At 52.9% G+C, this 24,825-nt stretch overlaps 1 pseudogene; it reads left to right on the top strand.

Moving 5' to 3' along the window:
- Positions 1–1,277: 1,277 nt before the first annotated feature.
- Positions 1,278–20,427, top strand: LOC129533436 (uncharacterized; annotated as a pseudogene).
- Positions 20,428–24,825: the final 4,398 nt, after the last annotated feature.

Here is a 24,825-nt window from a genome sequence, read left to right as displayed (position 1 = left end):
CCTCCTCTCCCTGTAGCATCCCCCCTCCAGGCACCCTCTCCTCCTGTAAGGATGTGGTCTTTAACAAGTGCCTCTTGGCCGGGCACAGTGGCTCATGCCTGTAATCCCAGCACTTTGGGAGGCTGAGGCGGGTGGATTACCTGAGGTCAGGAGTTCGAGACCAGCCTGGCCAATATGGTGAAACCCTATCTCTACTAAAAACACAAAAATTACCTGGCTGTGGTGGAGCTTACCTGTAATCCCAGCTGCTCAGGAGGTTGAGACAGGATAATCACTTGAACCCAGGAGACAGAGTTTGCAGTGAGCCGAGATCAGCCTGCAGCCAAGATCTCTTTTGAGATGGAGCAATACTCCATCTCAAAAAAAAAAAAAAAAAAAGAAAGAAAGAAAGAAGTGCCTCTTAACCTTTGACTCTGTGTGTGTGTGTGTGTGTGTGTGTGTGTGTGTGTGTGTGTGTGTGTGTGTGTGTGTGTGTGTGGCAGGTGGGGACAGGCAGGAAAGAAGGGAGAGTTCACAAGACCCTGGGGCTGGTCCTGGGTCTCAGTGGGGCCTTGAGGAAGAAGAAGGTGAGTTGGCTCCACTCACCTCCGATGCAGGGAGGTGGCAGGGAGTGAGGCAGACATTCACCACCCATGTCAGACTTCACAATGTACAGTCAGGCCCCCTGCTTCAGGCTTGGGTTCCTGGACAGACCATAGACTTAGCCTATATTGACACCCTGGGGAGAGGGCAGAAGCCCTGAGACCTATGGGTAAATATCAGGTGATGTGGTTTGAATCGGTGTCCCCACCCAAATCTCAGGTTGAAATGTAATCCCCAGTGCTGGAGGTGGGGCCTTGTGGGAGGTGACTGAATGATGGGGGTGGATTCTTATGAATGGATTAACACCATCCCCCTGGGTGCTGTTCTTGAGACAGTGAGTGAGTTCTAGTGAGATCTGGTTGTTTAAAAGTGTGTGGCACTTCCCTGTTCTCTCTCTGGGTCCTGCACCTGCCATGTAAGACGCCTGCTCCCACTTTGCCTTCCACCATGAGTAAAAGCTCCCTCAGGCCTCCCCAGAAGCAGATGCCGCCATGCTTCCTGTACAGCCTGCAGGACCATGAGCCAATTCAACCTCTTGTCTTTATAAATTACCCAGGCTCAGGTATTTATGTATAGCAGTGCAAAAACAAATACATCAGAGCAGCAGCAAGGTGAAGGTAAGTGCCCTTTCGGGAGGCAGATGGGGTTGGTGGGGAGGAGGCTGGACGAGGGTGAATAGGAGAGAGGGGACCGCCATGTTCAATTGGGACAGGAATGGAAGAACTGTTCATTACCTAATCACCACCTCCCTTCCGGGTGTGCAGACCTGCCCTCTGCATGAGGGCCTCACTTGTGGAACCAGGGCCTGGTCCACTTGGACAGATCTGCCAGCACCAGCGGTCACCACCAGTGCTGCTCTAGTCCCTGGTGTGAGTTTCCTGCAACTGTGGTAACACAGTCTTACACACAAAGTGTGTAAAAAACAGAAATGTATTCTGTCATAGTTCTAGAGGCCAAAGGTCCAAAATAAGTCTCAATGAGCCGAAATCAAGGTGTCAGCAGGGCTGTGCTCCCCTGGAGGCTCCAGGGAAGGGTCTGTGCCTCACGTACTCTGGCTTCTGGTGGTGGCCAGCATGCTTTGGCTTGGGGCTGCTCCATTCCAGCCTCTGCCTCTGCGGGCCCTGCTGCATTCTCCTCTCCTGTCTGCGGTCGATCATCTGCCTCTGCCTCCGTCTCGTGATTGCGGATGGGACCCACTCAGATAATCCGGGATAACCTCTCCATTTTTAGAACTTAAACTTAATCACATCTATAAAATCCTTTTCTTGCCATATAAGGTTAACATTCACACGTTCTAGGGATTAGAACATGGGTATCTTTAGGGGGCTGTTATTCTGCCTACCTCATCCCCTTTGGCCTCTATGAATTACATGAGTGCCTGTCAATCACAGATCCGGGGATGGAGGTGGAGATGTGTCTGGCACCCCCTCTCTCCTGCACCTGTGCTCACTGATAATGGGTGCAGCTTAGCTCCTCCTTCCCCTCCTATCTTCTCCCTCATTTTGGGAGCCAGAGGACTATTTGGGTTTGGAAATGGTGCTCTGCATCACTGGAGGAAGCAAGTGTGAAACCTCAGTCCACCCCATCACTCAATCAGGAGAATTCCCATTGGACAGCTGGCTTGCATGTGGGTGAGTTGTAGTTTGCTAACATGTTGAGTCTCTGATCCCTGTCTCTTGGTTGGAGATGATGGGTGCATCATGTTAGGCAGTAGGATGTGGGGAATCAGGACCCAGGCCTATTGTCACATTCACTAGGGAGAGAACTGTGCTGGCCTCAGCTGGCTCCTGGATCTATCCGATCAAAGAGGAGAACTAGATCACTCTAAGCAACCCCCTCATAGCTCCAGCCTCACTGATCCTGGTTGGTTGTGATTCAGAGGAGGGGAAGGCAGACTCGCCGATGATCAGTGCCTCTCTGGAGACAATCAAGGGCAGCTACAGAGATGGCCAGTCCCCCAATCCATGCAGCCACTGAGATGGCCAGACCCCGACTCCATGCAGCTACAGAGATGGCCAGCCCCTCACTCCATGCAGCCACTGAGATGGCCAGACCCTCCCTCCATGCAGCCACTGAGATGGCCAGACTTTCACTGCATGCTCGGGACTAGGTATGGAAAGACAGACAGCAACAGAGAGACACAGTTTGAGGAGAGGAGGAGTATGGGGAAGAAAGAATAGCTGCAACATAAGGAGTACCAGGAGTGCATGATTTAGAGTCAAAAGAACTGGGTGCAGACCCCAACTTCCCCTGACTCTATGTGACCTTGAAGAACTCACTTAACTTCTCTGAGTCTCATTCAGCTCAACTGGCAACTGGGGAATACAATCCCTGTCTTATAGGGTGGCCGTAAAGATCAACAGGATAAGGTACGTGGATGGATTTTATAAATGCTCTCTACCTGCAAAGAATTTTTGCTATTCCAATCTCCATATCCTACCTGCCAAGGGTTGCATAAACTTACTGTGACATTTAGAGGCTTCTCGAACTGGATGAGGATTGGTGACTTTTGCTGCTCCAGACCCTGAGGAAATGGAGGAGGACTAGCTGGACAACATGGGGAAACCCAAAATTCATTCATCTGTAATGAAGGGATAGGGGGGAAGCAGAGGCTCCTAACCTGACTTAGCTGCTGTTTGTTATTCTTGGGAGGAAAATCCCCAACCTGGTTCTGCTTGAAGCCGCGCTGTCTGGAGTGATGTCTTGACAGGATGATGGATGGTGGCCAGGCACAGTTTGTGACACCGAAGCACATACTCTGCATTCTTTATCTGGAGCTGCCGCCGGCGGAAGGCTGCAAATAACCAATCCAGTTATAGGAATCCCTGATAAAATTCCATTATGGGCCCCAGAGACAATCATGCTGGATTCAATAGCGGGGAGGCTGGGAGGCAAGGCGCATGTTGGGAGCAAAGCACTGCCACTGGGGAAATTTTCCCTGAGCCCGCAGGCTCTCGCACTGGGAATTCCACAAAAGTCGGAGACTCAAACTGTCTCTGACATCCAACTGTCTTTGCTGTTTGAAATGCGACAAAACTTACACAGGGTGGTAGCTGAGGGCTGTGTTGCAGCCAGCAGGCAGAGACCTCAGGTTGGAGCTGATTTGGTTTTATTGAGATGCTGGTTTCCCCCTCTGACGTGTCCATGGGAAGCTGGTTCCGTTGTGTGGCTCACTTTTTTTGGCCTCTAGCTGATCCAGCTGAAGCCCAGTGGTGAATATAGAATCCCTCACCCCTTGGAGATTGAGGAAACCTTGCTTCAAACCTCAGTGTCATGCCTGAGGCCACCGGGGACCTTACTTGGGCAGACACAGATACAAGACACAGCCTTTCACCCTTTCCCCAGAACCATCCACTGGCCTGGAGAACTTTGTGAGTTTAGTGAGACTCGAGGGGTGCAGGGTGGGGGCAACCTCCCAGCCTTCCACAATCTCTGGGCAACCTCCCAGCCTTCTGCACTCCCTGGCTTCCCCACCCTCCTGACCCTGGCTCTGTCCTTCCTCCCCTTCCAGTGCAACCAACACACTCCTCCCTTGTCTTTTACAGAGCAGTTAATCCGCCATCGGGTTCTGAAGTCCTAGCTTTTTTTACCAGGGGCCTTACCATATCAAGGAGTTTTCAAAAGCAAGGCAGTTCTCTCACTCTAAGAGGAACCTTCTACCAGCTGCTGGGAGGGCGGGACAACATCTGTCCGCTGCACGCACTGACAACTAACGCTCAGAGGTGCTCACTGTGGGCCAGGCAGGCTGGGAGACGTTTGCCTGGGTTGGCTCATCAGTGAGGTGGGTGCTATGTTTATCACGTTTTACAGATGAGAAAACTAAGTCATAGGTAAGTTAAGTCCCTCGGCCAAGGTCATACAGTAAACCCAGGAAGCCCGGCACTGGTCTTATTGTCATCACCGTTATCCTGGACATAGATGGGCTAGAGAGAGAGAGCTCACTCGTTGACCTTGCATCCCCACCCGGTTATTAGTGCTGAAAAGCCGTTCCGGAGGAGACGTGTGACCCCCTTCTACTACAGCTCCACCCCAGCTCTTGTTAAGAACTTCCTTCCTGGTTACCCAACAGTGTGTTTCTCCCAAGAGCAATGGCTGGGCCAGGTCAGTGCTGGGTGACCTGAGTTTGCATCTTCAACTGCTTCTTGCCGTCTGCTGTGACCTGGCTGATCCCTCAAGGAGACTGTCTTCCTTAATAGAGGGAACTTGAGACATTAAGGACTCACTTCTTTGTCCCCCTCATTTGGACTCGGATCATGCTGCAAGCATAGTTTTGACCTTCACTTCCTGGCCCAGGGAGCCTGCAACTGCGTGGGGTTAGGGCAAGACCTACACAGATGCGTTTCGAGAGCACACCTCAGGGCTCCCATGTTTGAGGCTTTGACCAAATTAGCCTTTCCTCTTAGATTTGGGAGACCACCTGTTCTTCCCAGCATTCAGTCATCCCGGGTTTCCTGACTTTGGGCTCACTTCTGACTTCTGGTTTGTGCCGTCCTCTAAACCTTCCCTGAGGTCCTGGACTGCCTATCTGCCTGATATTGACATCTGGTAACCTCGGGGGCTCACCCTCCAGCTTGGGGACCTAACACACAGGCACAGCCTGGCAGTGCAGGGCAGGAAACGCAGCAGAAAGGGAGCTGGCCAGTCGGACAAACCTAGGTTCAAACTCCACGTCCTCCACCTGCCGGTCATGGTGTTAGAAAGTCACCAGACCCTTCTGGGCCTCTGTTTGCTCTTCTGAAAATGGAGCCACTGATGATGCCGTCCTCATTCATGGCGGTGATGAGGGTTTGAAACACCAGAAGGCATGTGTAGCACTCCACAGCCGGGATGTGGCAGAGATGGACTCGGTTTCCCTTCTTCTGAGCTTTACCAAGTATCCCTGGCCTTTTCTCCCTTCCTCTTCCCTTCACCTTCAGTGGCTTGGCCTCAATTCTCCCCGACAATCATTGTCACTTAAGCTGATGAAGGTCTTGCCCTCTCCCTGCTCCCCACTGAGCCCTGAGGACGGAAAAAGGTGGAAGGGGGTTGTTGACGACAACAGCCGGGTCTCCTCCTTCTCAGACCTCTGTCCCACTTGCTGCCTGAGACTTAGGGTGGCAGAACACAGCAGGCCTTGCCCAAGCAGGAGGAGAAGGAGAAACAGAAGCCACATGAGTTGTAAATTGAGGTCTGCCTGAATGAGGGGCTGCCCACTTTCTGCCCTGGTGACCATTAGCACCATTACTTGGGGGCTTAAAAAAGGGGTCTGTTTGTGCAGTTGTCCCCTGCCTCCTTTTTCTTTTTCTCTTCTTTTCTTTCTTTCTTTTTTTTTCTTTTTTTTTTTTTTTAGAAGAAGTAACTGGGATTATAGGTGCCCGCCACCCTGCCTGGCTAATTTTTTTTTCTTTTTTTTTCTTTTTTTCTTTTTTTTTTTTGCATTTTTAGTAGAGACAGGTTTTCACCATGTTGGACAGGCTGGTCTCGAACTCCTGATCTCAAGTGATCCTCACACCTCAGCATCCCAAACCTCTGCCTCTTACCTTCCCTGCCCTGCCCTTGTTATGCATCTCCTCTGCTGGGTGTTGCCATGGGCTGCACTGCAACCCTCTCAAATCCAGATGTGGACACCCAACCCCAGCACCTCAGAAAGCGACTACATTTGGAGATGGGGGGTCTTCAAAGAAGCGATCAAGGCCGGGCGCAGTGGCTCACGCCTGTAATCCCAGCACTTTGGGAGGCCGAGGTGGGCAGATCACAAGGTCAAGAGATCGAGACCATATTGGCTAACACAGTGAAACCCCGTCCATCTCTACTAAAAATACAAAAGTTAGCTGGGCGTGGCCGTGCATGCCTCCCAGCTACTCGGGAGGCTGAGGCAGGAGAATCGCTTGAACCTGGGAGGCAGAGGTTGCAGTGAGCCGAGATCACACCACCGCGCTCCAGCCTGGCGACAGAGCAAGACTCCGTCTCAAAAAAAAAAAAAAGGTGATCAAGCTAAAATGATGGTGGATCCTCAGCCAGTATGACTGGTGTCCTTCTAAGAAGGAGAGATTTGGACACAGACAAACACAAAGGGAAGACCATGTGAAGACACACAGAGAAGACAGCCACCTCCAAGCCAAGGAGAAGAGAGGCTCAGAAGAAACCAACCCTGCCGACACCTTGATCTCGGACTTCCAGCTTCCAGAACTGCGAGAGAACAAATTTCTGTTGTTTAAGCCTCCCAGCCTGTGGCACTTTGTCATGACGGCCCTAGCAGACAGATTCACGCGCCAAGCCTCATATCCCACTGAGGTGACCAGGCAGGCTTCTGAAGCTTGGGTGGAAGCCCATGGAATATGGGAGAAGAGCAAGGAACACGGGAGGAAGAGCAAGGAACACGGGAGAAAGCAGAGAGGGGCCCCCAGGCAGAGCCAGAGACCTGTTTCCACGGAGCAGGACCCCAGTCTGGCGTCTCCTTTGTTAGAATGAAAACCTGAAAGAGGGTTACGGAGGAATTTGGAATGTTATGGGATGTACTTGGGTTGTGGCAGCAGAGCCCAGACCTGGCCCAGGCGGGGTCTGTTCTGCCATCCACAGGCACCCCTTCTCCTCTCTCTTAGACCCTCTGGAATGAAAAGGAAGAAAGAGACTCTCACTCATGTTTCCCGCTGTGCCCACCTGCAGGTGAGCGGCCCTCCCTGCTGGTGTCTTTCCCATATCCCAGGCCCCTCCGGTTACAGCCCCCATGCGACGCTCCTGCTCCTGCTCCGCGGCCCCACCTCCGCCTACTCCCGCCCTTGGCTGCCCCTCCTAGGCTCGGCCTCCCCGCGCCGGTTCACGCTCACATTTGGGCTCCCTGGCTTGCTGCTGGTGCCGTTTCATTTCCCATCTGCTCACCTCCGGCTCATGAGTAATGAGAGTTTACAAGTTGAGTTTCCATATGTGGAGCATTTATATGTTCTTCTTCAACAAGGAGGGGCGAGTTCCTCCGGCTTCATGGTCTCTGGGACCCAGAGGTTTCCTAGCCTGTTGTCAAAGGTACCCCCTTCCCCACCTCCTCCCTCACACAGCCCTGTCCCTTCGGATCGGCAGACCCAGTTGTGAGCATTAGATATTGCTTGTTGGGAGGCCTGGATACGATTTTACATTCTCTGTTTTTCATTTTTAAAAAACACATGTTCAGCAACATTCACACTGTTTTGTTCTCAGATGGACTAGGAAAAAATCAAACGCTTCCTTGCGTTCTCTCTCAAATATAAAATTTAGCGTAAATTGTTTCTGCTTCCTCTCCCTTCTCCCACGCTCTCCTTCCTCCCCCTCCTCCTCCTGTTCTTTCTCTTCCTCTTTCTTTCCCTCCTCCCCTTCCTCCCGCTCCTCTTCCTCCTCCTTCTCTTCTTTGCTTTCTCCTTCCCCTCCCCCTCTTCCTTCCCTCCCCCCTTTCTCTCTTCGTCCTCTTCCTCCTCCCGCACTCCTTGATTCAAATACTTTTCTGAAGGTCAAAGGCCCTATATGAGAAAAGATTCCCTGGCTCAGCAGGACACACATGATACATTTCCATTGGGGAAGGCCTTGCCCCTCCCACTGCAGTGACAGCTGTCACTCTGACCTTTCATACCTTGGAACAGATGGGGCACAGGGAGCAGGTGTCTGGGGGCCAGTGGAGATTGAGGCTGACAGTCACCCACCTGTGGCTCCTGGGGTGCTCTCACCTGCCCCCCAGCCCCTGTGGAAGGCAGTGTCTCTGGGAGTTGGAACTCTCCTTCTCTGCATTTCTCATGGCCCCTACTCAAGTTCTAGCCTCTGGGGCCCACAGTCCTCAAGGGCTCTTGTCTAATGCTTTGGCCATCGTTCCCTCTTCCTGCCTTTCACTCTGAGATAGGCCTCACTGCCTGGTGCTCCCCTCCACCTGGGTTTGGTTCTGATGGCTCTCCACTGAGGCAAAACCACCTCCTTCCACCAAATTATCCCCCGAGGACAAGCAAATCAGCTGTCCTTCCGGTTCTCCATGGCCTCATTCAGCCTCTCCATTTTCTCCTGATGGAAAGTGGAGAGGAGTCAGCCAAGGAGGACAGCAGAGGATGGCCAGCCCTGCTCCGGGCCCAGCCAGTGCTGGAGGATGGAGGCCTGGGCTTCGGACATGGCTCAGTAAGGACAGATGGGGAACTGCAGCAGGATTAGCCCAGATCTGCCCAGACGACTTGCACACTCCCCTATCCCAGGGAAGGAAAGCGCACACCATCTCATTCTCCTCGTTCTCACCTGTCCTGCTGTCCTGCTGTCACCAGCTCTGCACAGCACAGGTGCTTGAGCAGGGGATTTAATCAGCCTCTTGGCTATTAGTCCCCAAGTAGTAATTGAAGTGGGCTGATTGGACCCGTCTATTAGGCCCAGGGAGCTGTGGGGAGATGGCTTTTGGAGCGTTTCCTCCGCCTGCTAATCTATCTGTCTGGCATTTTATCTGGAGCCCAGAGCTCATGCTTGAGCACTGAGGCATTTTACAATATTATTATTACTTAGCTCTTATAACATACTTCATCAATGAGAGGGTCGGCGGCCGAGCCATCACTCTAAAGCACGGCGCTCCAGATAGAGAGATACGGATCTCACTCCGGGTGTGTAATATTTGATGTCTGTGTCTTTGGGTGGCTTGTGATCTTGTTATTAGTTATGTTTCCTCAAGGAGAAAACCTACCTTCATTCTCCTGATGCATGGGGGTCAGGTGGACAGGAGGCACAGGGATGGGTGCAGGAAGGATGCACAGGGGAGGGCTTAGCTTGGGTTCCCCCAGAAGCAGACCCAAGACAAGGGGTTGCATGCATTTATTTCTTTGGGAGGTGATCTTGGGAAGTACTAGTAGGGGAGTGGGGAAGGAGATGGGGACAGGAAGAAGTGAATACAGGATGCTGTGCTACTGAGCAGGTTACTGCCATGGGCAGTGGGGCCAAATTCCACTGGGGAACTTAGGCACCTGGAGGTTTCATCCTCTGAGTCCATCTGACATTGGCCGAGGCTGCTTCCAAGGACATTCACTCCCCAGCCCCTTGAGCTCAGCCCCTACCTGGGCTGAGAGAAGCCCTCAGGTGAGTCCTAGATGTCTGTGCCATGTGCTGACTGCTGGGTGCCCAGGAGGTGTGGGTGGGGCCCTGGCAGTGACAGCCGTGGCTTTGAAGCTGGACACAGGTGTTCTGATAAGGGAACGAGCCCAGGAGAACAGTCCTTCTCCCTCATCTCAAACCCTGCCTGCTCTGTGTGTCCCTTGCATCTCAGGGCCCAAGGCTGTGCCACAAAGTCCAGGACAGTTTGCAGAGGTCTGGGGACTGTCTCCAGCTGCTCCACCTTCCCTAACTGAAGTGGAACGTTCAAAGAGAGGCACAGTGTGTGGCTTGGGTTCAAATGCCGCCTCTGGCCCCTTCTGGCTTTGTGACCTTGGGCAAGTGACTTCATCTCTCTGGCCCTTAGTTTTCTCATCTGTGAAATGGGAGTAGCAATGATACCTAGCAGGAAGGTCTTCGAAGGTTAAATGAGAGAGTGTCTATAAAGTGCCTGGTCCCATGTCCAGCCATAGAACAGGAGTCCAGGACACATTCCTTCCTCTTCCTTTTCATGCAGGGCTCCAGCCCCCAACCAGGACCCTGACCAGAACACCTGAGTCCAGTTTCCAAGTCTTTTTTTTTTTTTTTTTTGAGATGGAGTCTCGCTCTGTCACCCAGGCTGGAGTGCAGTGGCACAATTTCAGCTCACTGCAACTTCCACTTCCCAGGTTCAAGTGATTCTTCTGCCTCAGCCTCCCGAGTAGCTGAGATTATAGGTGCATGCCGCCACACCTGGCTAATTTGTGTATTTTTAGTAGAGATGGGGTTTCACCATATTGGCCAGGCTGGTCTCAAACTCCTGACCTCGTGATCTGCCCACCTTGGCCCCACACCTGTTAAGATTACAGGTGTGAGCCACAGTGCCCGGCCTTCCAAGTCTTTGAGTTACAGAGATTTCCTCAGAGGCTCACATTCCCAGGGAGTTGGACTCCTGTTTCCAGGACACTGCATCTTTCCCATGCCCAGGGCAGGGGGCACCCTGCTGACCACTCCAGCAGCCCTGCCTGATGCCTGGGCTTGCAGGTGTCCTCATGCTCATCAGGCCAAGGCAGATCTTCATGGCATCCCCTGAGGGGCCAATTTATACAGCAGCTTAAGTATCTTTTAAAACTTCTTCCCCTCCCCGGAGATGGGGGAGGCGGCTGCTGCTGCTGCTCGGGCCCCAGGCTCTTCTTCAAAGGGTCTCCCCCTAGGCAGATGGAAAACTTGCTAGGAAAAGCTTTTCCTTTTTTTTTCATATATATTTTTTCTTGGTTGCAATTCTTGTTCCTGCCTGATTCTCTACCTTCCACAGAGCCAGCAGGTAACTGATGGGGATCAGAGCTCTCAAGGCCCCTGGGGGCACCTCCTGCAGGAAGACTTCCCCAATTATCCCACAAGCATTGCTTGTTTCTGCTCCCCATGGTTTTCTGGCTTCCTTGTGGCCACGTGCTTCACGTGTGGAGCTGCTCTTTGTGGACCGATGAGTGTGTGTGTAGTGGGAACTTGGTGTCTGTCTATCCAGGGGGATGACAGTGTCTTGAAGGATAGGACTTGGGTCTCATCCTTTCTCTGGGATGGGGAAGCTGCTGCCGACTGGCTGGGGGTGAGACCGTCTCTGAGCCCACCTGAGGGTGCCTGCCTGCCCAGGTAGGCTCTGGTAAGAGACAGTGACTCTGCTACATAAGGGATCCGTCAGAGCTGAAAGGTCTAGAAACCCTTCATCGTATTAAAGACCAATTCTGTGCAGATTAAGAGGACACAGCATCTGTTCTCTTGGGCTTGGGGAAGCCATCCATCCTCCTGGAGCAGCTCTGGGCAGGCGGAGGAGCTCTGGGCAGGAAAGGGAAAAACTCAGGTGGCGAGATGGTGAAGAGCAGCCTTCTCCCGTGCCCCTGAAGAGAGGCCCCAGGTGCCCCGAGTGTACGGGCTCTCATGTGGCTCTGGTTCCCCACAAGGTGCCCAGCACTCTGCCTCCTGCATGGGGTCATGCTTTCAGCCAGAGCCCCCGGAATGCTCAGGGGCCCTTGCTGTTTCTTAAGATCAACTCATCTGACTCCTTCGGAGGCTGAGAACTCAGCTCTGTTGGGGCGTTGCCTGCCGTCCTGCCTTCCTCCTTTTTCTGCCTGGCTGCGTGGCGGTCCAGGACTATCTGGGGATCGGCTGCATGGTGGGAAAGGGCCACTTCTTCCTGGTAGGGCTGGCCAGGAACAAAGGTAAGGGGACTGGGGAGGGGACCGGGCTGTGCTCTATTTATACTGTATCTTGGGGTAGGGCACATTGGCAGCCCAGAGCTCTGGATGCCTCCCAGAAGCCTGAGTGGCGGTGGCGGGGGCATCTGTTCACTGAAGGAAGGGCAGAGAGAAAAGAATGGGCACTTATTGATTTTCTTCGATATGCCAGGCACCAGGCCAGGCCCCTTTGATGCATGATCTCATCATGTAAATATAGGATGGTGGTCAGGAGATCAGCTTCCAAAATTGACAGAACTGGGTTAGAATTCCAGCTCCCCCAGTTTCTGGCTGGGTAGCACTGGGCAAGTGGGCTCACCCGCCTGAGCCTGACTTTGTTCCTCTGTAAAGTGTTTATAATCAAAGCGCCTTCCTCCAAGAGGTCCTTTCTCTAAAGCACACAGCAGCATGCTGACCCAACAGGACGTACCCCGTGAACATTAACGCCTTCTGTTATGAACGACCACGTGATGCAGAAAAAATCATGCCCTGATTTTTGGTAGACACAGCAGCCAAAGCCTAAGACGTGAAGAAACTCACCTGAGGCCACTAAATTGGAAAGTGGCTGCACGGAGATCCAGGCGAGGCCCATGCCTTCCAGGCTCCAAAGCCCAGGCCCTTCTCAGATGTCCTCCAGCCTGCACAGGGAAAGAGATAAATGATCCCAGGGCTAGCGAGGGGCCCGGCTGCTCAGCCACACTGGAAGGGCAGGGAGACCCGGCTGCCAAGCTCCCAGCAGTTGCATAGCTGGGCAGGGACTTTTCCTTGGAGCTGGAGAAGCTGCTCCAAGATGGGCCCCGGATGTGGAAGGTGACTCTGCCGGGACAGCTGTAAACTCTTTAATCTTGTGTGGGGCTTCGTCCTTCAGCAGCCCAGTGAGGGATCAGTGGCAGGGGTGATGGCGGGAGAGGTGGAGGTGGCGGCGGAGGCGGCCCTGCACTCACTCACTCACGGCAGAACGGACTCTAGATAAACAATTATAGTCTATTTACCTCAGACCATATGGTGTTGGGGAACAGGTGTGCGGGTAATGAAGAGCCCAGCTCCAATTAAGCGTCTGGGAACCCGGCCGGATTCCCGCTGAATCTTGCGCTTGGGTTGAGGCCCACGTACAAATGAGAGCTAAAAGGACTGAGGCTCGGGGAGGCAGGAGCGGGAGCCTGAGGGGTGCATGGCAGGGCCAGCCAGCGGCCCCCACCCGCTGCTCTGTACCTGCTGGCAAGCAGGTGCAGCCCAGGGACCTCATCTGGGCCTTCTCCATGGCAACTTGCTGCATCTGGGAGTTATGAAGGTGAATGGGTCATGGCCATGCACCTCTTGGTGAGGCCGTCCTGGGACCTGTCGGAGGGGAAGTCGGGGGGTGATTCCTGTTAAGATCGGTGGGATGGGGCAGGCACCTGTCACCCTCTGTCAGGGTCCTTCCCACCCTGACTCCCCCTTGGCCTTCATTCCCAACGATTCAACACGTAGTTCTGAGTACTTACGGTGTACTGAGCTAGGCACTGGGGATATGCTGATTAAAAAGAAGTAGACAAAGGCCTTGCTCTCATTGAGTTTATGTTTTAGGGGGATGGGAAGACAAACAATGAGTCACATTCATAGATAAAGTCGTCACATGCATGAAGAAGGTGAGTCACATACATGGATAAGGTTCATCACATGCATGAAGGCGAGTCACATATGTGAATAAGGTCATCACATGCATGAAGAAGGTGAGTCATATACATGTATAAGGTAATCACATGCATGAAGAAGGCAAATCACATACGTGAATAAGGTCATCACATGCATGAAGAAGGTGAATCACATACATGGATAAGGTCATCACATGCATGAAGAAGGTGAATCACCTACCTGAATAAGGTCATCACATGCATGAAGGTGAGTCACATACATGGATAAGGTCATCACATGCATGAAAGTGAGTCACATACAATAAGATCATCACATGCATGAGGAAGGTGAGTCATATACATGAATAAAGTCGTTCACATGCATGAAAGAGGTCATTTCTAAGCTTGGTAAGTGTGAGGAAAGCAAATCATTTCATCTGCCTGATGGACTCTTAGCCATCTCTGCAGGCCCCGTTCAAGGGGAACCCTCTTCTGACACCTCACAAATGCCTGGAGGGGTGGGTCACCAGCTGCCCCGGGCTCCTGGTCACTCTCCTGCACACCCCATTGCCCCATTGCAGCCCTCGGAGGTTCTGTAAACAGCTGCTTCTGTGCCCTCTTCTTCCAGGGCACTGCCCTTGTCCAAGTCAGGGAGGGCGTCTGGCTCTAGTGCTATTTCCAGCATAGCACAGGGTCAGGCCAGCAGATGAGAGGGTTTGGTGAGTGATACAGCAGCCTCAGCCTCCTGGGAGACTGGTCTGGCCTGCTGGGAAGACATTGTCCACTCTGGCCTGGCCTGGCCTGAGCAGGTATGTGAGCGACAACTGCGGAGAGTGCCAGCCTCTGGAAGAGCCCCAGGGGCCTCATCCGACCACGGCGCCCACAAAGTGCCCCTCATAAGTGTTCTGGAGGGTGCGAGCAGAGCCAAAAAGATGAACAGCTCCTGTCCCCGCGGTGGGCTGATGAGAGTGGAACGAGGGCACATGTTCCAATGAATCTCTCGTGTCAGTTTTCACTGCAGCACAAACAGAGGGAGGTGGGGAGTGCATCGTTTCTTCTAGGAAGCCCCGGTTTCAATTGCTGATGAGGAGAGAGAGACAGAAATGGGGATTTTTCACACTCCTTTGCCTGGTGAATATTTTTGTTTTCGTTTAATTTTGGATTAGTGCATTGCTTTAGGACTTGACAGATGAAATCAGCATCTTCCCAAACTTCTCTGCTGGAAGACTGTCTGGAATGTCTCCCCTTGGCCCTCTGGGGGATGCTGCCCACTCCACAGGGCTCCCTGCAGCTCTGTCTAATTATAAAGGGAATACCTTCCAACAGAAATACACAGCTGGGTTATAGGAAATGGATAACAGATGATTCCTAGGAAAATCAAGCTTTCAGATGAAAAACCTGCACAATTTCTGGGGGTGCAAAGTTTCCAGAGCCAGGATTCTGGAAGGCTCCAGCCTCCAGCCCTCCCTCTCTAACCCAGAGGGCAAGCAGCAAACTAAATGGGTTCCGAAGTGGGAAACAAATTGGATTTTTAAAAAATGCTCTGGTTCTAATGATCGAAGGGGTTATTCATAATCCTGGAGTAGAAAGCGTATCTTGAAATCTATGTTTTGTGTTGACAGCTTCTCCCTAATGGGCAAGATCTCACACATGATAGAGCCATAAAATGTGGCACTCCTGGCTGGCCCTGCTGCTTGTCTGATAAGGGAGATAGAGGGACTCGCCAGCACAGGCAGAGGGCCCTGGGTCTTACCCCGCCCCCGTGCCTCCTCCCCACCCCAGCTGGTCTCGGCTTCCAGCATGTTGGAAGGCCTGTTCTGCAGAATACAAAGCCCATGTTTTGCAATGATGAGGATTCCATGTTCAAGAAAGGTTGGGAAATCTCTCCCCTCCTAGGGATTCAAAACACCCATGGGCACAGTCATGGCTGTGAGGAGGCTTCCAGTAAAGAAAACCTGGTGAGCTATGCTCGACCCAGTGGTTCTCAGACTCGTTTGACTGCAGAACTCTGTTTTTACACAAGCCCTATTGACGTCCTACAGAACAAATGCTTTCCAGAACCTACGATGGATCATATAACAGTATCCTTTTCCTAGGGCTACTCTATCAAAACACCACAGACTGGGGGGCTTAAGTAACAGAAATTCTTTCTCTCACAGTTTTGGAGGTTGGGAGTCTGAGATCAAGGTGTAGGCAGGGTTGGTGACTTGGCTGTCTTCTCCCTGTGTCCTCCCATGGTCCTCCCTCTGCACATGTCTCTGTCCATATATCCTCTTCTTATAAGGACACCAGTCATGCTGGATTAGGGCCAACCTCAGTGGCCTCGGTTTACCTTGATTATCTTTTTAAAGACCCTATCGCCAAAAATGGTAACATTTGGAGGTGCTGGGAGTTAGTATGTCAACATATGAATTTGGAGGGGACCCATTTCCACTCATAACAGTAGCAGTGGGCCTTGGCATTATGAAACTTGGTATTGGGGGGACCATGAGGAGAGCAGAAAGGTAGGTAAGTGGGCAGAGCATGGCTGCTGCCTGACCCTCGGCATGCTTCCCATCGCAACAGTAACGACATTAACACTAACTGCATTTTCACACCTGTAATCCCAGCACTTTGGGAGGCTGAGGCAGTTGGATCACTTGAAGCCAGGAGTTTGAGACCAGCCTGACCAACATGGTGAAACCCAGTCTCTACTAAAAATACAAAAATTAGCTGGGTATGGTGGTGGGCACCTGTAATCCCAGCTACTTGGGAGGCTGAGGCAGGAGAATCACTTGAACCCAGGAGGCAGAGGTTGCAGTGAGCGGAGATCACATCACTGCACTCCAGCCTGGGCAACAGAGCGAGACTCTGTCTCAAAAGAAAAAAAAATATATAAAACCAGGAAGTGCATTTGCCAGATATTTACGCATTACAAGTACTTTTCCATCCATCAATTAATGTGATCCTTTTAACAACCTGTAAGGTTGGAGGTTCTACGGTTATTTCCACTTAACAGAGAAGGATGCCTGCACTCAGGTTGAGTCACTGGTTGAGGTCACCCAGTAAATAGTGAAGTCAAGGACTAAACCCAGGTGGACTTAAAGAACCAGTCCTAAGGATTAATGGAGGATTGATTCCCTGCCCTCCCTGAGATGGAACCCGCAGTTGCTGGCAGCAGAAGCAAGAGTCATCTCAGAAGGGCTCTGAGGGCCCCTGCCAGGCAGAGCCCGAGTTCCCACAGGTGGCATTTACCCTGACGAATCTGGGCCCAGGCTGAGGCCCACCTCACTTCTCGCCAGCTTGGATGGAGAGCTGTTCCCCCTGAGCTTCCCAGGTGTTTTCAGATGAGCGGATCCTGCTGGCTGCTCTAGGCACCTGCCCATTTGTGCTGAAAGCCAACCAGCTGTGAAAGGTTGCAGATTTCTGAGCTGTCCCAGGGGTCGGGTGTGCCAGAACGGGGACACGGACCGAGACCACCCCAGCTTTCCTGGACTCATCTCAGAAACAGAGGCAGGCCCAGCAGTGAGCATTCTTCAAGAATGAGCAACCCAGGTCCAGGCTGACTGCGAGTGGGACCAGAGAATTTGCGACTTGGAAGGCAGGAGAGGGTGGCGACTGGGTTAGCAGCTCCAGGAAACCAGCTGACTCACTTTGACCATGTCCATCCTGGCCTGGCCACCTGCTACTTGCTTCCTTGGTGCCTCTTGAAAAAGTTTGATGACCAGGTAAAACCCTTGCCTGCCAGGCCCGGAGGCTGGCTCTTCATGAATTCTTCCTCTTGGTCAGAAGATGCAACTCTCTAGGTGACCAGGCCTGTGCCCGCAGGCCTGGTGCCTCCCCTGGACTCACTGGGCACTCCTGCTGCACATCTAGTCAAAGATGCTTGGCAAAGGAAGGGCAGATCACTGGGAGGGACGGACCGGAGACCAGTCCTGACCCCAGATTCTGAGCTGTGGAGCCCGGGGCAGCGGATTTGTTGCCTTCACCTCAGGTTCATCTTGGTACAATGGGGCTCATGAATAAATGTCAAGGTCATTGTGAAGGTCCCATTAAAGGAGAGGTAAAAAGCTCTTTGCAAAACTTCAAAACAGCTATGCAAATGAGGGTTGTTAAAAGAGCCCAGGAGGCAGAGGGGGAGGAAGGCTGGGGGACCAGCCATAAGCTACTAACTGGTGCAGTGCCAGCGGCTACCTAGATGAGGCTGGGTGGGCACCGGACCAGGCATGACTCACCCTCAACCTCCAGAGGGGCTTAGAAGAGGAGGTCCATGAAAGAATCTGAGTCTCCGGTGGTTGTGTGCCCAGAAATGCCTGGAACCACCGCAGAACCTGTACACTGGCCAATCCCAGGGGGCACTATCCCTGGATACTCCCATGCATGGTGAATAAGGTGCAGTGGCTGAGACCCTCAGGGAAAGGAACCCTCCACCATGTGCCGTTTCCTCTTCCCAGGACTCTCTCTGACTCTGCCCCAGGCAGGGATGGGACCGACCCCTGGGAACCTGGTGTGGCAGCGGTGGGGAGCATCCAGCAGAGGTTCAGGGAGTCACCCCCCACTCTCGCAGGAAGCTCACTCGTGTCAGTGGGTGGCTCAGTTCTGGAACATTTCTCCAGAGAGGGGGGCCCGGAAGTCCCCCAGCTGGCTTCTTTAGGGCAGGCCGGGGCTAGGGAGAGGACAGCGAGGCCCAGGGTGTGGATGTAAGCAGGCACTCACACTCATGGGCCTGCCTGCATGAGACTGACAGAGAGTGGTGCCTTAGATTCCAGGGACTTCTCTTGCCTCACCCACATGCCAGCCCTGCTTTTGGGAACCTCCCTTTTCAAGTTCTCTACTAAATGACACCACCCACTGCCCATCATAACTCATCCTATCCTACAAGGTTAAAATCGTTCAAGTCCTTGGCTGGGCACCGTGGCTCACGCCTGTAATCCCAGCACTTTGGGAGGCTGAGGCGGGCGGATCACGAGGTCAGGAGATTGAAACCATCCTGGCTAACATGGTGAAACCCAGTCTGTACTAAAAATACAGAAAATTAGCTGCCTGTGTGGCAGGCGCCTGTAGTCCCAGCTACTTTGGAGGCTGAGGCAGGAGAATCACTTGAACCCGGGAGGCAGAGGTTGCAGTGGGTCAAGATCGCGCAACTGCACTCCAGCCTGGGAAGCAGAGCAAGGCTCTATCTCAAAAAAAAAAAAAAAAAAAAAAAAAAAAAAAAAAAAAAAAAAAAAAAATCATTCAAGTCCTTTGTCTGAGAGGAGACGGACATTCTGTCCAGGGCCAGGGGTGACAGTCAGACTGATGGTAGATCACACAGAAGATGTACTGAAAGATTCTGGGATTTGTCTTTGCGTGGAGAAGAGGCGATGGGTTGAGAGCATGCCTTTAAATATTTGAATGGACCTCCTATGGGTTGATTAGTGGCCCCCAAAAGATTTGTGCCCGCCCTGCTTGCCAGAGCCTGTGAATGTGATCTTATTTGGAAAAGGAATCTTAGCAGATGTAACTAAGTTAAGGATTTCAAAATGAGATTCTGGATTCAGGGGGGACCCCAAATCCAGCAGCAGGTGTCATGACAGAGAAAGGCAGAGGGAGATTTGGGAGGGAGGAGGAGAAAACCACAGATGAGAGAGGCAGTGATTAGAGCTTGGCAGCCCCAAACCAAGTGACACCTGGGAATAGGCAAGGCACGATCCTCCCCGGGAGGCTTCGGAGAGAGCGCGTCCCACCGACACCTTGCTGTCGGACGTCCAGCCTCCACAGCTGTGACAGCATCAGTTTCTGTTGTTGCAAGCCCCTCAGTTTGTAACAATTAGTTACTTGGCAGCAACGGGAAGGAACAGCTGTGTCCTATGAAAGAGGAGGTGGGCTAGTTCCATCTGCAGCCAGAGACTTAGCAAGGAAGGGTGGGAGTTTTCCAGGGGGGCATCTTGCAGACCAATGTAAGGAAGAATTTCCAAGAACGAGGCCTGCCCAGCATCGATGTGGCTGCATTGGGCCATTCTGCCTCCTACAGCATCGGACTGACCGCCTCTTGGGAACATAGCAGGTAGGACTGCTGTTCAGGAGGAAGGGTGGGTTAGGTCCTCCCTCCTTAGTGAAGACCTGCTGACAGGGTCCCCTGTGCGTGTGCATCATGACAGTAATTCCCCTTCAAGAAAGCATGTTTGAATGCACATATAAGAGTGATGTCTTCATAGGAATAACTTTGAGTCAGCTCTAATTTCCTTTTTCAAAAATGACATTATTTGCAAATGTTGGTACTGTAACTATTAATAATAATTTACTTGCAGGTAGCTCGCATTTCCCCCGGACACATTGCTGAAGCTTGTCACGGTGGTGAGAGAGACCTGTGGTCTCCTAGGAGGCGTGGAGCAGCCTTCCCACACTCTCTGCACATACACATCCTCGGGGGATCTGGTCCAGGGGCAGATTCTGACACCCCAGGCCTCAGCTGAGGCTCCAGACGCTGTGTCTCTCACAAGCCCCCGGAGGACAGTGATGCTGCAGGTCCACAGGCCACAGGGATCCAGAGTGGCTGCTGGTGAGTTTCCAGAAGACCCGGAACTACTATTTAGAGGGGGCAGGGGAAGGTATTTCACCTCGCTACAGCTTAGGCTGGGCCAGAGCTTTCCTTTCTGGGAATGCTGTTGAACAAAAAAGTGGGACCTGGGGTGGCTGAGATGGGCGTCCTGGAGAAGTGTGGGCTGGGAGACCTAGAAGCCACCTTTCAATAGAATAATCTAGGATCTCAAAACTTCCTGGGCTCCTGTCCTGTTTGGGGTTAAGGGACTTGATGAGACAATGCTGAAGGAACCCTACAGCTGACTTTGTGGAGCTTGTCTCCCATGCCAAGCTCTTGCCTCAGCTATCCGCTTTAGTGCCCACAGCAATTCTATGATTCAAAAGTTGCTTCACTACCCCATTTTGCAGATGAGAAGACAGAGCATAAAGAGGTTAAACCACGCCTATGGTCACCCCTATCATGGTGAAGCTGAGATTTGAAGTGGCGTTTGGACCCCAGAGCTGAGCTGATTATCACCATGACATTCAACCTTCCAGAATCCTGCAGACCCTCAATAGGGTGCCCTGCCCTCCTGTCCATGCCTGGGCCTCCCAGGCCTAGCAGAGTGGTGTAGGACATTCAGGGATGGGCCAGGGCATCCTTGTACGTGGCCCCTCCCTAGGTCACCCCCAATCCCTGCTCTGGTTGGCTCCACACTTTTACATGAAGCCCCGCTGCTCCCAGCTGGGGGATGATTAGACCAGGGGCTCCTGTTCAGCTTTTCATGCAGGAAGACTGCTGAGCAGGGGCTGGCTGTGGAAGAGGGGAAAGTTGCCACCCTTGTCTAAAATTGCCGCTGCAGGATGGAGAGGAAGATTCCTGCACACCCAAGGAAAGGTTGAGGCTCCAGGGAGAAGGAGGGAGCAGCGCTACCTGAGCACATGGCCCCAGCGTGTGGGCTGCTGGGCAGACGCCAGCATCCCCATCATTTAGGGCCTGAATAAACAGCCTTGTTTTACGCTGCTCTTTGCTGAGCAAAACAGGGCTCCAAACCACTCCTGGCCATCCTCAAATCTCTTCCATTTTCCAAATCCTCAAACCCTTGAGGCTGTATCTCTTTGGCCTGTCCACCATAGAAAACAAGAGGCTGGTCCCTTCCCAGGCGAGGAGGGCCTCCCTCCCGGTGCTCCTGCAGTCGCCACACATGTCTCCGTGGCTGACTCTTTATAGCAAGGTGCAGACACCAGGGATGGGGGTTCAGATGTGTGCACAGCAGGGTCTCTGGGGTCAGGGAGCTCTTCAGGGCAGGCAGGGCACATTCTCAGGCCATTAGCTGGTTGGGCCAGAGTTCACCTGCCACCACCCTGCCCCCAAACCAGCATCACGGCAGGGTCCCTGGTCCCTCAGAGACCCCTTGAGACAGCAATCCCCACCACGGTCCAGGAGGTAGCTGCAACCCTGGAAAAACAGGACAGACTCCAGGAGAAGCACATAAGCCAATTAAGAGGCCAGCCCGGCCCGGCGGCTCCAGTAGCACCTGCTCTCATCTTGCGAGGTGCGTGCGGCTTGGGCTGCTGGGAAGGTACAGTGCGGCCTAATTACACACTCCTCCATGACAGGCGGTGTCAAAAGATTAAAGGAATCAAACCAAGTGGCTCTCCAGTGGCCCCTCCCCCAGGAACCAGAGCTGCTGCGTGAAGGTGATTATGGTACCAATGTAGTGGTTAGAAAGATAATTTTCTCTGGGCCCTGTGCCTGCCGCCTCCTCCACTGAGCTGCGCTTCGGCATTGCGACTCGGCCACCTTGTCTGGGCTTCACAGATTCATTTTCTTTTTTGTTGGCACAGCTGAGCAGAAGGAAACAAACTAAGCAGCTCTCCCTCCACCAGCCTCCCACCCCACCACCCACGGGCCTCTCCTCCTCTTCCCTCTCCTCCCCTTCCCTTTCCCTCCCTTCCCCTCCCCTCCCCTTCCCTCTCTTCCTCTTCCCTGCCTTCCCTTCCCTTCCCCTCCCCTTCCCTCTCTTCCTCTTCCCTCTCCTCCTCTTTCCCTCCCCTCCCTTCCCTTCCCCTCCCCTCCCCTTTCCCTCCTCTCCCCTTCCATCCCCTCCCCTCCCGTCCCCTTCTCACCCCTCCCTTCCCCTTCTCACCCCTCCCTTCCCCTTCTCACCCCTCATTCCCCTTCCCCTTCCCTCCCTTCCCCTTCTCTCCCCTCCCCTTCTCTCCCCTCCCTTCCCCTCTTCTTTCTTTCTTCTCCTCTCTCTTCTCTCTCCTCTCTCTTCTCTGTCTCCTCTCTTTCTTTCCTCTCTCTCTCTGTTTGCTTCCCATTCTGTTTTTCTTCCTAGTCATCTCCATTCTGTTCTGCCCCTTTCACCTCCTGTTTGGTCTCTGCATCTCTTTTCCTTCCCCTCCTTAAGGACCTGTCAGAGTTCAAGGATAAGGAAGCCACTGTGGGCTGCTTCCTGTTTTTTTGTTTTTTGTTTTTTTTTTTCTTTTCTTTTTTCCGCTCTGATGGTCTTTAAAATAATAACAGCAATAATCATGACCAATAACCGTCCTCGCCTCTTGCCAGCCCATGTAGATGGCTTCCCTTTCATCACTTATGATACGTTATCAGATAAGGAAAGGGAGGACCAGGGGCTCTGCACTTGCCTCAGGGTTTGTGGCTGGTGAAGGCTGGAACCAAGGCTGTGAGCTCTGCCTGTTGACTGCAGAGAAGCTGCCGACCTACTCAGGCCTGGGGAAGGAGGAGAGAGGGATGGTGGGAGAGGAATATTTGAAAGCAAGATGGGGGCCAGGCATGATGGCTCATTCCTATAATCCCAGCACTAAGGGAGGCTGAGACAGGAGGATTGCCTGAGGCCAGGAGTTCAAGACCAGCCTGGCCAACATAGGAGACCCCATCTCTACTAGAAAAAAAAAAAAAAGAGAGAGAAGAAAAAAAAATTAGCCAGGTGTGGTGGCACATACCTGTAGTCTCAGCTACTTGGGAGGCTGAGGTGGGAGGATTACTTGAGCCTAGGAGTTTGAGACCAGCCCGAGCAACATAGTGAGACCCCATCTCTACAAAAAATAATAATAAAAAAAAAACAACGAAACAGGAGGACCACCTGAGCCCAGGAGGTTGAGACGGCAGTGAGCTGTGAGCTGTGCCATTGCACTTCAGCCTGGGTGACAGAGCAAGACCCTGCCTAAAAAAAAAAAAAGGCAAGATAAGAAGGCACCTCTACAAGTATCTCCTCCAGGCAGAGAGGACTGAGTATCAGTGAGGGAGGGGAGCAGGGTACCGGGACCCCCACTCCAGACTCTGCCATGCCTCTGCCCAACTTTGCTGCAGTGACTTTGGGCAAGCATCCCTGATTTACCCGGCTATAGGCTGTCACCCCTGAGGAGGGAATGCCATGTACTTCAGGTGAGCAGAGGAAGGGTTGAGAGCTGGTCGGAACCTTCAGTACGCAGGGAGGGGCTGGAGCTCCCGGAAGACAGGTGACTTGCCTAAGGTTATTCGCAGGATGGGCCCAGAGCTCCACTTTCCTGCCCTTCAGCCTGAGAGTCCTCATTCACTTCTCTGCACCTTCACTATCTGCAGGGTCTTTGCCAAAACCCAAACCTCCACAGAGGTCCTCTCACATCCTTTCCATGATGACACGGTGACCATCTGTGAGTGGGAGGAAAGACACCCAGAGGGGTTGGTGGAAGTGGGAGCTCCCTGACAATGACTTCTGCTTCTGAGGGTGTGAAGACACAGCTTGGGATTTCAGGCGGAGGGTTTGCTAATGTCACTACAGCACACACCTGCTGGGAACGGTATCTTGGCGGGGGAAGGGGCACAGAGTGGAAGAGGGGGATGCAAAACCCACCTCTTTCTGGTCTCTTCCCTCCCATTTCCATCCTACTGCACTTGCAAACAGAGCATCAGGGAGGGATTAGGGATTTTAAAAGTGGCCATTAGAGGAAGGCAAGAGTGGCCCGCACCAGCTACTGTGGAGTGTCTCCATTACCATAATAACTAACCACTTAATAACTGGCTTCCCCACTAATTCTAATTGAAACACGTAATGATATTTCCGGGCCGAGAGTGGCAAGCTCAAGTCTCGGCAGACATCTCCAGGCACACCCCCCCAGCTTCACGTGGCGAAAACTGTGGGCTCTCCTTGGGTATTCTGTTGGAATAGATTCGGGCAGCCGACACCAGCTCTTCTACGGCTGCCAGGAACCACAGCTGATGATAAAAGCCATTAAAGGTCAGCTGGGAATAGAAAACTATTTATGTTAAATGTCACAGATTAAGCCGCAGTGTGGGCCTTGGGCAGAGAGCAAAGGGTGAGGTGCGAAATGCTGGTCACTGTACTGCCTCTGTAAGGTCTGGGGAAGTGGGGGGGATTGAAGGGTGGAGGTGAAGCCAGGGGCAGGGGAGCACTTGAGTTCCTGCTCCCTCCAGCCCGGGGAGGCAGGTGGATGCTGGCAGCCACAGGTGATTAGGTGACTGGCCAGGCTGGCCGCCCTGAGGTTGCTAGGCGACCTGAGGGCAAGGTGTGGGGAGAGGATGGAGTGGGTCTGTGTGGCATCATCGCAGAAGGGGACCCGGGCGGTCTCCAGGAGGGCCAATGTGATGGAGGCTGCTTCCACTTACAGAGGGACCCTTTCAGGCTCTTTTTCTGGAGTGTGGTCAGGGGGACGGTGTGGGTGTGCCTAATCATGACTGAGGATGAGTGTGACACAAGTCAACTGCTTGCTGCAGCCACAGCCAGGAAGTCACAGAGAAACAAACACCACGCCCCCTTCACTACCTTCCAATGGCCTCGGAAGCTGGAGTTTGAAGGACACAGGAGGGGCTCGAGTGGGAGGGGTTTCAGGGCTCAGAGGAGGCTGGGCCAGGCCCTAAA

The sequence above is a fragment of the Gorilla gorilla genome, chromosome 4 (genome assembly GCF_029281585.2).
Source record: "Gorilla gorilla gorilla isolate KB3781 chromosome 4, NHGRI_mGorGor1-v2.1_pri, whole genome shotgun sequence".
Lineage (NCBI taxonomy): Eukaryota > Metazoa > Chordata > Mammalia > Primates > Hominidae > Gorilla > Gorilla gorilla.
This window is presented reverse-complemented; position numbering and strand designations above follow the sequence as displayed.